The sequence below is a fragment of the Apodemus sylvaticus genome, chromosome X (genome assembly GCF_947179515.1).
Source record: "Apodemus sylvaticus chromosome X, mApoSyl1.1, whole genome shotgun sequence".
Taxonomy (NCBI): Eukaryota; Metazoa; Chordata; class Mammalia; order Rodentia; family Muridae; genus Apodemus; species Apodemus sylvaticus.
Window position 1 is genome coordinate 66,719,090 of NC_067495.1, and position 17,745 is coordinate 66,736,834.

The 17,745-nt window shown below is 38.0% G+C and overlaps 1 pseudogene; it reads right to left on the reverse strand.

The window, feature by feature from the left end:
* Positions 1–1,527: 1,527 nt before the first annotated feature.
* LOC127674532 (serine/arginine-rich splicing factor 3-like) lies at positions 1,528–12,259 on the reverse strand (annotated as a pseudogene).
* Between the last annotated feature and the right edge of the window lie 5,486 nt (positions 12,260–17,745).

Consider the following 17,745-nt stretch of genomic DNA (forward strand, 5'->3'; position numbering starts at 1 on the left):
AGAAAGCTCTGTGTATATCTATCTATCAATCTATCAATCAATCTATCTACCTATTTATCTATCTATGATTTATCTAGATATTCTTTTATAGAAACATACTCTTTGTAATATTTTAATTCCATTTTCACTTAAAAATATATCATAGCAACTTTCCTTTTTAATAAATAATTCTACACTATCTAACCAATAAAAAAGTTCTCTGGAATCATTTATCTCTCTTTTTTTTTTATTCGATATAATTTATTTACATTTCAAATGATTTCCCCTTTTCTAGCCCCCCCCCCACTCCCCGAAAGTCCCGTAAGCCCCCTTCTCTTCCCCTGTCCTCCCTCCCACCCCTTCCCAGTTCCCTGTTCTGGTTTTGCTTATTAAACCATGTCTTGTGCTAGATATTCAAATGATACAATTTTCTATGAACTCAAAGTTTACCTCCAAGAAAAAAAAGATGTTAGGTGTATCTTATCCCGCTTCCTGTAGTTACTATTCCAGTGTAATATGGTCTCAATGCTGAAACTTTATTTATTCTGACTACATTTCCCTTTCTGTGATTTCATGAAGGTAATGAAACAAAGGTCACATAACTACAGATGAGAAGTAAAAGTTATTCAAATATTATTAGCAATCACTTGCATGATTGTTCAACAAATTTCCATTAAAAAGTAATAAAGTTTTTGCATTTTTATTGGATATTTTCTTTTTTTTAAACAACAATTTGTAACCAAAATTTTAATCCCAAGGAGTCTCACAAACATATTACAAATGACAGCATGAAAAAAAAATCTTGCACAGTAACTGAAAAGTTCAGCTCTACAATGTACCCTGAAACTGATAGGACATTGGTATTTTAGTTTTTACATTTCCAAATAAAGACATTACAACAGCTCTGCATCCACATATAGCAACCAGGAAGGAACCCCTTTGCAAACCTTCAGAGTGTGGTTCCTTCCCTTTACCTGTTGGCTTGTGTTCACAGCAGCTCTTAAACACTGCTTATCATTCCACCCACAGTGCCACACAGTGTTGTATCTCAGCTACTAGAGGACTACAGCTTTATTCAGTTTCTGCCAGTTGCTTTATATCATTAGTACATCACACTTAAAACTGGGCAGGATCTAGGTTTATTTCAGTCTATGAAAAATTAAAATTTAAAGCAAATTCAATCTTGCTTAAGGGAACATTTTAAAGTAACAATTCTTGATATCTCATGCCTCATATGATCCATTTGAAACCACAGAGAATTACATTGTTTTGTGTGCCACTGTTCCAAGAGACAAAACACATTTGAACAGATATTTTCTCCCTCCTCCTCCTCTTCCTCCTCCTCCCCTCCTCCTCCTTTTCTTCCCCCTCCTCCCCCTCCTCCTCCTTTTCCTCCTCCTGTTCTTGTTCTTGTTCTTCTTGTTCAGATATTTAAAATATCTTAAAAATGCACCAAGCTTATGAAGTCTCAAACAAAACTTTAATTTCCTGTACATACTCCTGTCAGATGAAGTTATTTCCTGTACACCACTTTTGCAAACTGGTCTTCTATTTCTGTTCCTTTGACCTAGATCTGCCAAGAAACCTAGAGAAGGATTGAGATGGCTTGCGGTTTCTCTCATGAGACAGAGGCCTTTCTCTTCTCCTATCTCTAGAAAGTGACCTGCTTCTGCTTCAGGAACTTCTTCTCCCCCTCCCCTTCCTCCTCCCCTCCCCCTCCCCTCCCCTCCCCTCTGTCTCCTCTCCCCCTTCTTCTCCCCTCCCCTCCCCCTCCTCCTCCTCTCCCCCTCCTTCTCCCTCTCACTGTCCCTGTCCTCCTCCCTCTCCCTCTTCCTTTTCCTCTCCCCATCCTCCTCCCCTTCCTCCTCCCTCTCCTCCTCCCCCTCCCCTCCTTCTTTCCCCTCTTCCTCCCCTCCTCCTTCCTCCTCCTTCTCTTCCTCCTCCTTCTCTTACTCCTCCTCCTCTTCCTCCTCATTGCTCCTCCTCCTTTTCCTCCTCCTTCCCTCCTCCTTCCCCCTTCTCTCCCTCCCCCTCCTATTCCTCCTCATTGTCCCTCCTCCTCTTCCTCCTCCTCCCCTCCTCCTTCCCCCTCCTTCTCTTCCTCTTTCTCCTCTTCTTCCTCATTGCTCCTCCTCCTCTTCCTTCCCCTTCCCTTCCTCCTATTCTTCCTCTCTCTTCCTCCTTCTCTCCCTCCTCCTCCTCTTCCTCCTCCTGTTCTTGTTCTTCTTCTTGTTCTTGTTCTTCTTGTTCTTCTTGTTCTTGTTTTTCTTCTTGTTCTTCTTGCTCTTCTTGTTCTTGCTCTTCTTGTTCTTGTTCTTCTTGTTCTTGTTCTTCTTGTTCTTGTTCTTCTTCTTGTTCTTCTTGTTCTTGTTCTTCTTTTTGTTGTTGTTCTTCTTCTTGCTCTTCTTCTTGTTCTTGTTCTTCTTGATGTTCATGTTCATCTTCTTGTTCTTCTTGTTCTTTTTGTTCTTGTTGCTCTTTCTTGTTCTTCTTGTTCTTGTTCTTCTTGCTCTTGTTCTTGTTCTTGTTTTCTTGTTCTTGTTCTTCTTGTTCTTGTTCTCCTCCTCCTCCTCCTCCTCCTCCTCCTCCTCCTTCTTGTTCTTCTTGTTCTTCTTCTTGTTCTTCTTCTTGTTCTTGTTCTTGTTCTTCTTGTTCTTCTTGTTCTCGTTCTTGTTCTTCTTGTTCTTGATCTTCTTTTTCTTGTTCTTCTTGTTCTTCTTGTTTTTCTTCTTGTTCTTCTTCTTGTTCTTCTTCTTGTTCTTGTTCTTGTTCTTGTTCTTGTTGTTGTTGTTGTTGTTGTTGTTCTTCTTCTTCTTCTTCTTCTTCTTCTTCTTCTTCTTCTTCTTCTTCTTCTTCTTCTTCTTCTTCTTCTTCTTCTTCTTCTTCTTTGGTTTTTGAAGGCAGGGTTTCTCTGTGTAGCCCTGGCTGTTCTCCTTTTGGGAGATCTGTGCCGAGGTAGAGGACTCCTGCAGAAATCATCTTGAGGACGACGACCCCAAGAGGGAGGCAGACCACGATTCCAACTTCTCTTTTCACCATTTGACACTTCCACTCTTATTTGGCAGACACATAGTGTTCTTCCCTCTCTTCCATCTAACTCGTTGACAGCATCAGCAGCAACTAGGGGATCCTCAAGTTTGAAGAAAGCAAAGCCAGGAGGGTTTTGAGCAACCAACACATTTCAGAGTGGTCCATAATAGCCAAAAGCCCATTCTAATTCAGTCTTGTTCCTATTGTTTCCAAGATTACCTACATAAACCTTACCTACATAGTCCAAGGGAGATCATGGGTTCAAAAGTTCCAAGCTCAAATCCCAGCAGGCCCACCCACTTCTCTCTAGCTCTGCTCCTACAGATTCTCTCAGTCCTGCGGAGTCTACTAAATGGCCAGATATTTTCTTTGTTTATATTTCAAATGTTATCCCCTGCACAGGTCTCTCCTCCAGAAACCCACCATCCCATCCTCTCTACCTGCCTCTATGAGGGTGCTCCCCCCACCCACCCACCCACTCCTACCTTCTCCCCCTGGCATTCCCCTACACTGGGGCATCAAAACGCATCAGGCCCAAGGATCACTCCTCCCAGTAAAGTCCAACAAGGCCAGCCTCTGTCACATATGTGGTCTGAGGCATGGGTCCCTCTATGTGTACTCTTTTGTTGGTGGCCCAGACCCCAGGAGATCAGGGGGTCTGGCCAGTTGACATTGATGCTCCCTCCTCCTTTCCTTCCTTCCCTTTTCCAACTCCTCCAATGGGTACCCTGCGCTTAGTCCAATGGATGGACGGGAGCATCTGCCTCTGCATTTGTCAGACTCTGGCAGAGCCTCCCAGGAGACAGCCATGTCAGGCTCTTGTCAGCAAGCACTTCTTGGCATCCAAAATAGTGTCCGCATTTGGTGACTATATATGGGATGCATCCCCAGGTGGGGTAATCTCTGGATGGCCTTTCCTTCAGTCTGTGTTCCACAATTTCTCTCCATGTTTCCTAATGTATTTTGTTACATCTTCTAAGAAGCACTTAAGCACCCACACTTTGGCCTTCCTTCGTCTTGAACTTCATGTGGTCTGTGAATTGTATCTTGGGTATTCTGAACTTTTGGGCAAATATCCACTTATCAGTAAGTGCATACCTTATATGTTCTTTTGTGACTGGGTTACTTCACTCAGGATGATATTTTCAAGTTCCATTCATTTGCCTGTGAATTTCATGAATTCATTGTTTTTAATAGCTGAGTATTACTCCACTGTGTAAAAATACCACATTATCTGTATCCATTCCTCCATTGAGGGACATCTGTTTTTTTTCCAGCTTCTGGCTATTATAAATAAGGCTGCTATGAATGTAGTGGAACATGTATCTTTGTTATATGTTGAATCATCTTCTGGTATATGCCCAGAAGTGGTATATCTGGGTCCTCAGGTAGTACTATATTCAATTTTCTGAGGAACCACCAAACTGATTTCCAGAGTGGTTGTATTAGCTTGCAATCCCACCAACAGTGGAGGAGTGTTTCTCTTTCTCCACATCCTTGCCAACATCTGCTGTCAACTGAGTTTTTTTGATCTTAGCTTTTCTGACTAGTATGAGGTGAAATCTCAGGGTTGTTCTTATTTGCATTTCCCTGATGACTAAGGATGTTGAGTATTTCTTTAGGTGCATCTCCGCCATTCCAGTTTCTTGTGTTGAGAATTCTTTGTTTAGCTCCATTCCCCATTTTTTAATAGGGTTATTCGACTCTCTGGAGTCTAACTTCTTGAGTTCTTTGTATATATTGGATATTAGCCCTCTATCAGGTGTAGGATTGGTAAAGATCTTTTCCCAATCTGCTGGTTGCTGTTATGTCCTATTGACAGTGTCTTTTGCCTTACAGAAGTTTTGCAATTTTATGAGGTCCCATTTGTTGATTCTTGATCTTACAGCATAAGGCATTGGTGTTTTCTTCATGAACTTTTCCTCTGTTCCCATGTGTTTAAGGTGTTTCCCCTGTTCTCTTCTATTAGATTTAGTGTTTCTGGTTTTATGTGGAGGTCCTTGATCCACTTGGACTTGAGCTTTGTATGGGGAGACAAGAATAGATCAATTTCTATTCTTCATGCTGACTGCCAGCACAAATTTTTAAAAAGGCTGTCTCTCCCCTCCCCTCCCCCCCACTGAATGGTTTTAGCTCAAAGATCAAATGAGCATAGGTGTGTAGGTTTATTTCTGGGTATTCAGTTCTTTTTTTTTTTATAATTTATTGATATATTTATTTACATTTCAAATGATTCCCCCTTTTCTGGACCCCCCTTCCCCGAAAGTCCCATCAGTCCCCTTCCCTCCCCCTGTTTTCCCACCCAACCCTTCCCACTTCCCTGTTCTGATTTTGTTCTATACTGCTTCACTGAGTCTTTCCAGAACAAGGGGCCACTCCTCCGTTCTTCTTGTACCTCATTTGATGTGTGGATTATGTTTTGGGTATTCCAGTTTTCTAGGTTAATATCCACTTATTAGTGAGTGCATACCATGATTCATCTTTTGAGTCTGGGTTATCTCACTTGGTATGATGTTCTCCAGCTCCATCCATTTGCCTAAGGATTTCATGAATTCATTGTTTCTAATGGCTGAATAGTACTCCATTGTGTAGATATACCACATTTTTTGCATCCACTCTTCTGTTGAGGGATACCTGGGTTCTTTCCAACTTCTGGCAATTATAAATAGGGCTGCTATGAACATCGTAGAACATGTATCCTTATTACATGCTGGGGAATCTTTTGGGAATATGCCCAGGAGTGGTGTAGCAGGATCTTCTGGAAGCAAGGTGCCCAGTTTTCGGAGGAACCGCCAGACTGATTTCCAGAGTGGTTGTACCAATTTGCAACCCCACCAGCAGTGGAGGAGTGTTCCTCTTTCACATCCTCGACAACACCTGCTGTCTCCTGAATTTTTAATCTTAGCCATTCTGACTGGTGTAAGGTGAAATCTCAGGGTTGTTTTGATTTGCATTTCCCTAATGACTAATGAAGTTGAACATTTTTTAAGATGTTTCTCCACCATCTGAAGTTCTTCAGGTGAGAATTCTTTGTTTAACTCTGTACCCCATTTTTTAATAGGGTTGTTTGGTTTTCTGGAGTCTAACTTCTTGAGTTCTTTATATATATTGGATATTAGCCCTCTATCTGATGTAGGATTGGTGAAGATCTTTTCCCAATTTGTTGGTTGCTGATCTGTCCTTTTGATGGTGTCCTTTGCCTTACAGAAACTCTGTAATTTTATGAGGTCCCATTTGTCAATTCTTGATCTTAGAGCATATGCTATTGGTGTTCTGTTCAGAAACTTTCTCCCTGTACCGATGTCCTCAAGGGTCTTCCCCAGTTTCTTTTCTATTAGCTTCAGAGTATCTGGCCATTTTGCCAAAAGCAATATACAGATTCAATGCAATACCCATCAAAATCCCAACTCAATTCTTCACAGAGTTAGAAAGAGCAATTATCAAATTCATCTGGAATAACAAAAAAGCCAGGATAGCTAAAACTATTCTCAGCAACAAAAGAAAGTCTGGGGGAATCAGTATCCCTGACCTCAAGCAATACTACAGAGCAATAGTGTTAAAAACTGCATGGTATTGGTACAGTGACAGGCAATGGGACAGGATTGAAGATTCAGAAATGAACCCACACACCTATGGCCACTTGATCCTTGACAAAGGTGCTGAAAACATCCAATGGAAAAAAGATAGCCTTTTCAACAAATGGTGCTGGTTCAACTGGAGTTGAGCATGCAGAAGAATGCGAATTGATCCATTCTTGTCTCCTTGTACTAAGCTCAACTCCAAATGGATCAAGGACCTCCACATAAAGCCAGATACTCTGAAGGGTATTCAGTTCTATTCCATTAATCTACATGCCTGTCACTGTACCAATAACATGCAGTTTTTTTTTAAATCACTATTGCTCTATAATACAGCTTGAGGTAATGGATGGTAATTCCCCCAGAATTTCTTTTATTGTTGAGAATAGTTTTCACTATCCTGGGTTATTTTTTATTCTAAATGAATTTGAGAATTTCTCTTTCTAACTCTACAAAGAATTGAGTTGGAATTTTGATGGGGATTGCATTGAATCTATAGATTGCTTTTAGCAAAATGGCCATATTTACTATATTAATCCATCTTCTGAGGTCTTCTTAGATTTCTTTCTTCAGAGACTTGAAGTTCTTGTCATATAGATCTTTTATTTGCTTGGTTAGAGTCACACAAAGATATTTTATATTGTTTGTGACTATTGTGAAGGGTGTCATTTGCCTAATTTCTTTCTTAGCCATTCATCCTTTGAGTATAGAAAGGCTACTGGTTTGAGTTAATTTTATACCTGGCCACTTTGCTGAAGTTGTTTATCAGCCTTAGGAGTTCTCTGATGGATTTTGGGGGTCACTTAAGTATACTATCATCTCATCTACAAATAATGATATTTCGATTTCTTCCTTTCCAATTTGTATCCTTTTAACCTCCTTTGTTGTCTAATGGCTCTAGCTAGAACTTCAAGTACTATATTGAATAGATAGGGAGAGAATGGGCAATCCCTGAATTTAGTAGGATTGCTTCAAGTTTCTCTCCATTTAGTTTGATGTTGGCTACTAGTTTGCTATATATTGTTTTTACTATGTTTAGGTATGGGCCTTGAATTCCCAATTTTTCCAAGACTTTTATCATAAAGGGGTGTTGGATTTTGTCAAATGCTTTCTCAGCATCTAATGAAATGATCATGTACTTTTTTTGAGTTTGTTTATGTAGTGGATTGTGTTGATGGATTTCTGTATATTGAACCATCCCTGCATCCCTGATATGAAGCCTACTTGATCCTGTTGAATAATCGTTTTGATGAGTTCTTTGATTCCATTTGTGAGAATTTTATTGAGTATTTTTACATTGATACCCATAAGGGAAATTAGTCTGAAGTTCTCATTCTTTGTTGGGTCTTTGTGTGGATATGGTATTAGTGTCACTATGGCCCCATAGAATGAACTGTATAGTGTTCCTTCTGTTTCTATTTTGTGGAACTCTTTGAAGAGTTTTGGTATTAGGTCTTCTTTGAAGGTCTGATAGAATTCTGCACTAAACCTCACTGGTCCTGGGCTTTTTTTTTTAGTTGGGAGACTTTTATTGACTGCTTCTATTTCATTAGGGGTTATGGAATTGTGTAGGTGGTCTATCTGATCTTGATTTAACTTTAGTATTTGGTACCTGTCTAGAAAATTGTCCACTTCATCCAGATTTTCCAGTTTTGAGTATAGGGTTTGGTAGTAGGATCTGATAATTTTTTTTTAAATTTCCTCAGATTCTGTTGTTTTATTTCCCTTTTGTTTCTGATTTTGTTAATTTGGATACTGTTCCAGGGCCCTTTGGTTAGTCTGGCTAAGGGTTTATCTATCTTGTTGATTCTCAAAGGGTGTATCTATTGTGTTCTTGTTCTTCTCAAAGAACCAGCTCATGTTTTCGTTGATTTTTTGTACAGTTCTTTTTGTTTCTACTTGGTTGATTTCAGCCCTGAGTTTGATTATTTCCTGCTGTCTAATTCTCTTTTGTGTATTTGCTTCTTTTTGTTCTAGAGCCTTCATATGTGCTATTAAGATGCTATTACCTGCTCTCTCCAATTTCTTTATGGAAGCTCTCAGAGCTACGAGTTTTCCTCTTAGCACTGCTTTCAACAGGTCTCATAAGTTTGGGTATGTTGTGTCTTCATTTTCATTACATTCTAAAAAGTCTTTAGTTTCTTTATTTCTTCCCTGAGCAAGTTACCATTGAGTAATGTGTTGTTCAGCTTCCACATGTATGTGGGCTTTCTGTTGTTTTTGTTGTTATTGAAGACCAGTTATATTCCATGGTGATCTGATGGGATGCATGGGATTATTTAAATCTTCTTATATCTGTTGAGGTTTGTTTTGTAACAGATTATATGGTTAATTTTGGAGAATGTGCCATGAGCTGATGAGAAGGTATATATATATTTTTGTTTTAGGATGAAATGTTCTATAGATATCTGTTAAATTCATTTGGTCCATAACTTCTGTTAGTTTCAATGTGTCTCTGTTTAGTTTCTGCTTCTATGATCTGTCCATTGATGAGAGTAGCGTGTTGAAGTATCTCACTATTATTATGTGCTATGCAATGTGTGCTGTGACCTTTAGTAAAGTTTTATTTAATTTTTTTATGAATGTGGGTGCCCTTGCATTTGGAGCAGAGATGTTCAGAATTGATAGTTCATGTTGGTAGGTTTTTTCCTACAATGATTATGAAGTCTCTTTCTTTTACTTTTTTTTTAAAATAAGTTTTCATTGAAAGTTGATTTTATTTGATATTAGAATGGCTATTCTAGCTAGTTTTTTGGGACCAATTGATTAGAAAAAAATTTCCAGCATTTTACTCTGAGGTAGTGTCTTTCTTTGTCACTGAGGTGCCTTTCCTGTATGCAGAAAGATGCTGTGTCTGTTTAAATTATCAAGTCTGTTACTCTATTTCTTTTTATTGGGGAATTGAATATATTGATGTTAAGAGATATTAAGGAATAGTGATTGCTACTTCTTGTCATTTGTGTTATTCAAGGTTGAAATTTGTTTGGCTATCTTCTCTTGGGTTTGTTGAAAGAAGATCACATTCTTGCTTTTTCTAGTGTGGAGTTTTCCTCCTTGTGTTGGAGTTTTCCAACTATTTTCCTTTGTAGGGCTGTATTTGTGGAAATATATTGCTTAAATTTGTTTTTGTTATGGAATACCTTGGTTTCTCCATCTATGGTAATTGAGAGTTTTGCTGTGTATAGTAGTCTTGGCTCTCGTTTGTCTTCTCTTAGGGTCTGTATGACATCTGCCTAGGATATTCTAGCTTTCACAATCTCTGGTGAGAAGTAGGTTGTAATTCTGTTATGTGGGCCTTTATATATTACTTGACAATTTCCCCTTACTGTTTTTAATATTCTTTCTTTGTTTTATTCATTTGGTGTTTTGAGTCTTATGTGACAGGAGGAATTTCTTTTCTGGTCCACTCTATGTGGAGTTCTGTAGGCTTCTTGTATGTTCATGAGCATCTCTTTCTTTAGGTAAGGGAAGTTTTTTTTCCTATAATTTTGTTGAAGATATTTATTGACCCTTTAAGTTGGGAATCTCAACTTTCTTCGATACCTATCTTTAGGTTTGGTCTTCTCATTGTGTCCTGAATTTCCTGAATGTTTTGGGTTAGGATCTTTATGCATTTTGCATTTTCTTTGACTGTTTTGTCAATATTTTCTATGGTATCTTCTGCACCTGAGATTTTCTCTTCTATTTCTTGTATTCTGTTGGTGATGCATCTATGACTCCTGATCACTTTTCTATTTTTTCTATCTCCAGGGTTGTCTCCCTTTGTGATTTCTTTATTGTTTCTATTTCTACTTTTATTTCCTGGAAGGTTTTGTTCAATTCCTTCAACTGGTTTTGTTTTCCTATAATTCTTTAATGGATTTTTTTGTTTCCTCTTTAAGGGTTTCTAGCTGTTTACTTGTGTTCTGTATTTCTTTAAGGGAGTTTTTTTTTTTTTAATATTCTCCTTAAAGTCCTCTATTATTATCAATGAGATGTGATTTTTAAATCAGTCTGGTCTTGCTTTTCTGGTATGTTGGGGAAACCAGGGTTAGCTGTGTTGGGAGAACTGGGTTCTGATGATGCTAAGTAGCCTTGGTTTTTGTTGTTTATGTTCTTATGCTTGCCCTTTGCCATCTGGTCATCTCTAGTGTTATCTTGTCTTACTGTCTCTGATTGTGGCTTGTCCCTCCTTCAATCCCATGTGTCAGTACTCCTAGGAGACCAAGTCTCTCTGTCAGGAATTTGGGTATGGAGAACTGTGGCACAGGGTCAGTTCTTGGGTACAGATGGAAACCAGAAAGATCCTGTTCCTGTCTGTTCATTGGTTCTTGTGTCCTGTTGGCTGTGGGTGAGTTCCTCTTGGGCCAAGAATTTGAGCAGAAATGGTGGTCTTTACCCAAGTGAGGACACCTCAGTCTTACATGGGAGGGAGAAGAAATCAATCACAAGTGGGGAGGGAGTGAGGGACCTGGGGGAAATGTAGATGGGGTTGGGGAGAGTGAGGAGAGGGAGGAGAGGTTGGAGAGGGGAACTTGAACTGACACTGGGGGAGGAAAAAGGACTGAAGCCCTGAGGGTCAGAAGAAAGAATGGAAACAAGCAACCTTGGGAAATAGGAGGTTGGGGTGTCCCTCCAGAATGCACCAGAGACCTGGGAGGGGAGAGACTCACAGGAGGAAAAGGGAGGAACCTTAGGTGAAATGCCTAGCAGTAGGGAGAAGGAACTTACAGAGCCTACCACCAGCAGGAAGACAGAGCTTCAAATGAGGGAGAATGGGGCCATCCCACAACCATAACTCTGACCCATAATTGTTCCTGTCTGAAAGAATTACAGGGATGGCAATGGAGAGGAGTCTGAGGAAAGAAGGTCCAGTGACAGGCCCAAAGTTGGATCCAGCTCAAGGGGAGGTCCCAAGGCCTGACACTATTACTGAGCTATGGAGTACTCACAAAAAGGGACCTAGCATGACAGCACTCTGGAAGACCCAAGAAGCAGCTGAACAGATGCAGCTGAGTCAGATGTAGATTTTTGAACCCAACCAATGGACAGAGGCAGCTGATCCCTGCTGTTGAATTAGGGAAGGCTAAATGAAGCTGAGGCTGACCCTGTAGGAGCACCAGCAGTCTCAATGAATCTGGACCCCAGGGATCTCTCAAACACTGGACCACCAACCAGGCAGCATACACCTGCTGATATGAGGCCTCTAGCACACATACAATAGAGGACTGCTGGGTCTGTGTTCATCTAGTGGTGATGTACCTAACCCTCAAGAGACTGGAGGGCCCAGGAAGCTTAGAGGTCAGATGGGGTGGGGTAGAGACATTAATGTGGAAAGTGGGGGAGAGGAGAATGTATGGGACATGGAACAGTCAAAGGGTAGACTTGGGTTGACAGGGCGGGGAATAAAATATGGAGTATATAAAAATAATTAATAAAAAGTTCTCTCAAAAAAAGAAAGAAAAAAGAAATGGTGATCTTAATCTGTGTTCACATGTGTGTCAGCACTCCTTCAAGGTGATCTCTCTCCTGGCAGAATTTGGGTATGGATAGTTGTGGCACAGGACCAGCTTTGGACACAGATGGAAACTGGAATGATCCTGTCCTAGGCTGCTCCTTGGTTCCTGTGTCCTGACGGCTCCGGGCAGATTCCTTGGAGCAGAAATGGTGGACTTACCTGTGTCCACAGGCATTTTAGCACTCCTGGGAAACCAGTTCTCTCCTGGAGGTATTTGGGTATGGAGAACTGTGACACAGGATGAGCTCTGGGTGCATATGGAAACCAGAAGGCTATAGTGAAATTTTAAAAAGCTCGTCCTTTATAATATTTTGGCAAAATGTGTAAATGGAATGAGATGCACCTAGAGAAAGAAGAAATTACTTTCCACTAGGAAGCAAGAACTGAGTTTTTCTGTGGAAAGCAATGAAGCCTTCCAAATCAGCTATTTTATTTTATTTCCATGCAATAATAAAAAATATTAAATAATATATATATATATATATATACAACTTTTTGCCTGCACCTATGCCTGAAGGCCAGAAGAGGGCACCAGATTCCATTACAGATAGTTATGAGCCATCGTGTAGTTGCTGTGAATTGAACCTAGGACATATGGAAGAGCAGACAGTGCTCTTAATCTCTGAGTCATTCCTCACTTAGGCCACATTAGTCAATTTTTAAAAAGTTCACCAAATATATGATTCTTTATTTTGTATTTAGCTATAGTCATAGTATTATGTTGTAATAGAAATAATACAGTTATGTGTCATGCTTTTGTTTCAAAATGGAAAAACTAAAGTAGACTGAACAGCAAGTAGGTCAGTAGAATAAGACCTGGTAAATGGCCACCATGACAGTAAAATGCAATTGACAAGAGCCTTTAATTCCTTGTGGCACAATACTATTTGATGGTAATAAAATGTTGAACTCTCAGGTTACTGCTACATGTACAACAGAGTCCAAGCTTCTGAGGAGGCAGACTGTAGGAATTTTTCAAGATCATATGTTTGGGGAATATTAAGTAGGTTTGATCTCAAATGTTATTTTGCCTGTGATTCTATTGTCTTTCATATTTACTGAATCTAAGACAAAACAAAATGATAGATTTGCAAATTTAGGGAAATTTTCTAGGAAAAACTTTAAAATTAATATGTTTCTTATCAGCAATAATTTATTGATTATGGTTGAATCACTGTAGGATTTCATATTTCTTTTCTAGTGTTTAATTTTTGACTGTTTTCTAGTTCATAGTACATCTTGTAGAGAGTTATAGATTCTAGTAAGATTGCATCATTCTAGCTTTATGACCCCAGACCTTTAACCCATTTATGCCTCAGTTTCTCCATGTCAATATGGAGCTAAAACAGTGAAAGTTTATATGAGTGAGTGGTGCTTGGTTTCCTCTGGTTATACGTGATATGAGGACCAAGAAGGAACTAAAACTTACTTCCTGCCATCTTCAGTGTATTGAATCGCTGGGTGAGAGAGGAACACTGACTAGTTACCATAGATGTAAAAGCACTTTTCCATGGCATATTAGACTTGAATAAAAATAAATCAAAGGCTCTATAAAGGAAGGATAGTTCTAATGCCTACATTCAGTCATCAGTTAAAAAGGAAAACTATGTAGTTTCAGAATGCTAGTCATATCACTGCCATTTTTGGCTTCCAGCACTGAATTTAATTCTTGGCCTGTGGTTTTGTAATTGTACTTAATTTGTGTATTCCCAAAAGGCACCGCCAAAGGCCAGTGAGTCTTAATAACAGAATCAGACGTTTGACCTGAATATTTAACAGAGCAAGTAAGAAAGTAGACAAAACTAATAAACGATAACAATAAAACCTTTCTAACAATTGGAATTATGGGAAGTACTAAGTTGGCCAGGTTTTAAGAAATCCCTGAGAATTTTGGCAGTCATCTGTGGTAGAGAGGATTTACCATCTGAGAGTTCTTTTGATCTCTTTCTTTGGCCTCTTCAGTAAAAGTATATGAATCTGATATTTGAAACAGTTTTGTTATTTGGGGAAAGCCCTTATGGAGATGGAAAGGACATTTGGATTAGGTACAAGGCTGCTTCAATTGCCAAGCAAGTTCAACTTATAAAGTCCTTACTGACTACGTGTTTTATGCATTGCCCTCAGGGTGGTGATGTAGGGGAAACAGACAGGTAAGGAAATAGCTATCTCCACCTGCTAATAGCTCCCAATTTAGTATGCAGTATGTAGGCTAACACAAACTTCATGTGAGTCCTACAGATTATATATAGTGATAAAGAAAAACCTGAGTAAGTGAATTTATCATGAATATACTTCTAAATATTCCCCATGCATTTTACCATTACTTTTTCTTCTCCCTACTCTCCCATTTACATGCGCAAGTCAAAATGTTTAGGGCCATGTCCTCTGAAAGGGTTGTCTCTAGTCAATTATTATTTTCTGTATAACTCCTAATACCAACTGAACTGTGACTTTCTACAAGACATTGCCAACCATGTTGACTGTACACATTTGTAATCCCAGAATTTAGTAGGCTGAGAGAGGAAGATCAAAAGTTTTAGGCCAATCTAGAATTTAGGCTCAGATTGGCAAATGTCTTGTCAGCCAGGAGACCCTGTTTCAAGAAAGGAAGAAAGAAAAAAGAAGGAAAGGAAGGAAGGGATAAAGAAAGAAAAGAAAAGAAAGAAAGAAAGAAAGAAGAAGAAATTTGGTAGTAAATAATTTATACAGCCCAATGTAGTACAAATCTGGGACTTCCACTCAGGTCTATGGAACTGCTTTTCTGGGATGGGTAATGATAGAAGACAAGGCCTTAATTATATTAGTCATGTGCTGTGTTGCTTAGCTAAAGTATCATTCCCTTTTTTTTTGTCCCCTTTAATTTTAATAATACAATGTTTTCAACAATATACAGAAACCAGAAAATATCTATTGGCCTTTGCTATATTCTTGTAGTTTTCTGAAAATAGGTTCTCAAACTCTTCTTATAATAATAATTAAAGTATTGTAACAGGATAGTTGGTGATTTTCTCTTCAGTAGACCAAGACTGATAGCCTTGACCCTGTGTTAGTCATTATGGTAATGCAAAATCAGAATACATTGTCTATATATATGGAGTTGTGTTAATCAGGGATGACAGGCATGGAATATATACAAGGAAGTACTAGGGTTTCTTTGGTTCTTTAGCTGAGATTTATATTGAGCTGATTGTATACACAAATGCAGTTGTAACAATTCAAATTGAATCCTGGTATATTCTCCCCAGTTTCTTCCAATGGAAAACATTTTGCAGAATTATTTTATAATAGCACATTCAGAAAACTGATGTCAATACAACCCATCAATCTTATTTTGAGTTCCTCAGTTTTACTTGAATTAAATTATGCATGTGTATATACTAAATTCACTACACTTTATCATCATTTTCAGTTGATGGGTTAGTAGCCAGAATCAAATCAATTAGCTATTTTGTTAAATATTTAGCAAAATTTAGGTACCTCTTTATAGCCACATATACTACCTCTTTGCACATCCACATTGATAACCCCTAATAGCAGTTAATCAGTTCTCAAAAGTTTGTCATGTTATTAATGTTTCACTGGTAGAGATTTTAGAGGCTTGTTGTCTTAGTTTAATTTCCTAGAGATTTAAGTTGTTGCATATAACAATAGTTCATTTTGTTTTAAATTTCCAAGTAGTACTTCATAATATCGTATGCTATGTTCTTATGATATGATGTCCTGTGTTTGTTTAATTATTCACTTGTTGAAAGAATTCTGAACAATTTCCAATATTTAATAGTGTAAAGTCTTGCTATGAATATTCATGTGCTGATATTTTTCTGTAAATGTCCTAGTTCTTTTGGAATAAATGCCCCAGATTACCATTATGCAATGCAGTAATTGCATGTTTACTTTTATAAGAAGTGGCCAAACTTTTCCAGAGTGACTGTGCAAGTTTACACTCTCACCAAGAATGTATGAACAACCCACTTCTTCTGAATCCTTGCCAGCATTTAGTGTTGCAACATTGTTTTTTTAAATTTTAGTTCTTTTGATAGATATGTATGATATTCTAATCTAGTTTTAATTTGCTTCTCCTCAGTTCCTATCTCTCTCTGTCTATCTATCTATCTATCTATCTATCTATCTATCTATCTATCTATCTATCTATCTATCTATCTATCTATCTATCTATCTACCTGTCTATCTATCTATCTATCTATCTATCTATCTATCTATCTATCTATCTATCTATCTATCTACACATCTATCTATCTATCTATCTATCTATCTATCTATCTATCTATCTATCTATCTATCTATCTATCTATCTACCTATCTGAATACAAAGAGAGACAGAGAAAGAGAGCAAGAGACACACACAGAGAAACAGAGAGACAGAAGAGAGAGAAAACACTAGGCAGCAAAGTGAGTCTTGTAGTTGGTCATTTCTGAGCAGAATAAAAACAATACATAGATTCAAACTGGAATTGAAGGAGAGGGAGAATACACAGATTCTGGCTGAATTTATAAGCACATACTATAAACAAAAATTTAGAATGGAAAAATTGCACATATACTTTAAATGAATTGACAAATTATGGTTCATTTAAACCTCACAGCCATTCTGATATTATGGTGCATCATTTTAGTTGTGAAAATATGTTAATTATAAAAGCTTAGAAAGCTATGGAAGCATAAACAAAACAAATAAAAGAGATGATTTATGATTTCTTCATGATTATCCATTTGAAACTCACATTTCCATGTATTTGTTTCATAAATAATTTATTTCATATTGTTTTCTTCAAATATATTATATACTAAATATACATTATCTATTTCTTATACATATTACACATAAATATACATACACACAAATACATTTATCAAGAGAATGCATATACACTTGTAAGTTGGGAAAATATTTAATACTATTTATTTATTCTTGCTTTTTAAATTAGATATTTTCTTTATTTACATTTAAGATGTTATCTCCTTTCTTCATTTCCCTTCTAAAAATACCATATCCCATGCCTCCTCCCCCTGCTCACCAACCCACTATTTGGTACATAGCTTCTGCTAGTTTCACTGTTTAGTTTCTGTTTCCATGATCTGTCCATTGCTGAGAGTGGGGTGTTGAAGTGTCCCACTATTATTGTGTGAGGTGCAATGTGTGCTTTGAGCTTCAGTAAAGTTTCTTTTATGAATGTGGGTCCCCTTGCATTTGGAGCATAGATGTTCAGAATTGAGAGTTCTTCATGGTATATTTTTCTTTGATGAGTATGAAGTGTCCTTCCTTATCTTTTTTGATAACTTTTGGTTGGAAGTCTATTTTATCCGATATTACAATGGCTATTCCAGCTTGTTTCTTGGGACCATTTGCTTGGAAAATTATTTTCCGGGCCTTTTTTCTGAGGGAGTATTTGTCTTTGACATTGAAGCACATTTTCTGTATGCAGGAAAATGAGGGGTCCTGTTTACATATCCAGTCTGTTAATCTATGTCTTTTTATTGGGGAATTGAGTCCATTGATATGAAGAGATATTAAGGAATAGTGATTGTTCCTTCCTGTTGTTTTTGATGTTATTTTTTATGTTTGTTTGGCTATCTTCTTTTGGGTATGTTGAAAGTTTACTTAATTGCTTTTTCTAGCTTGTAGTTTCCCTCCTTGTGTTG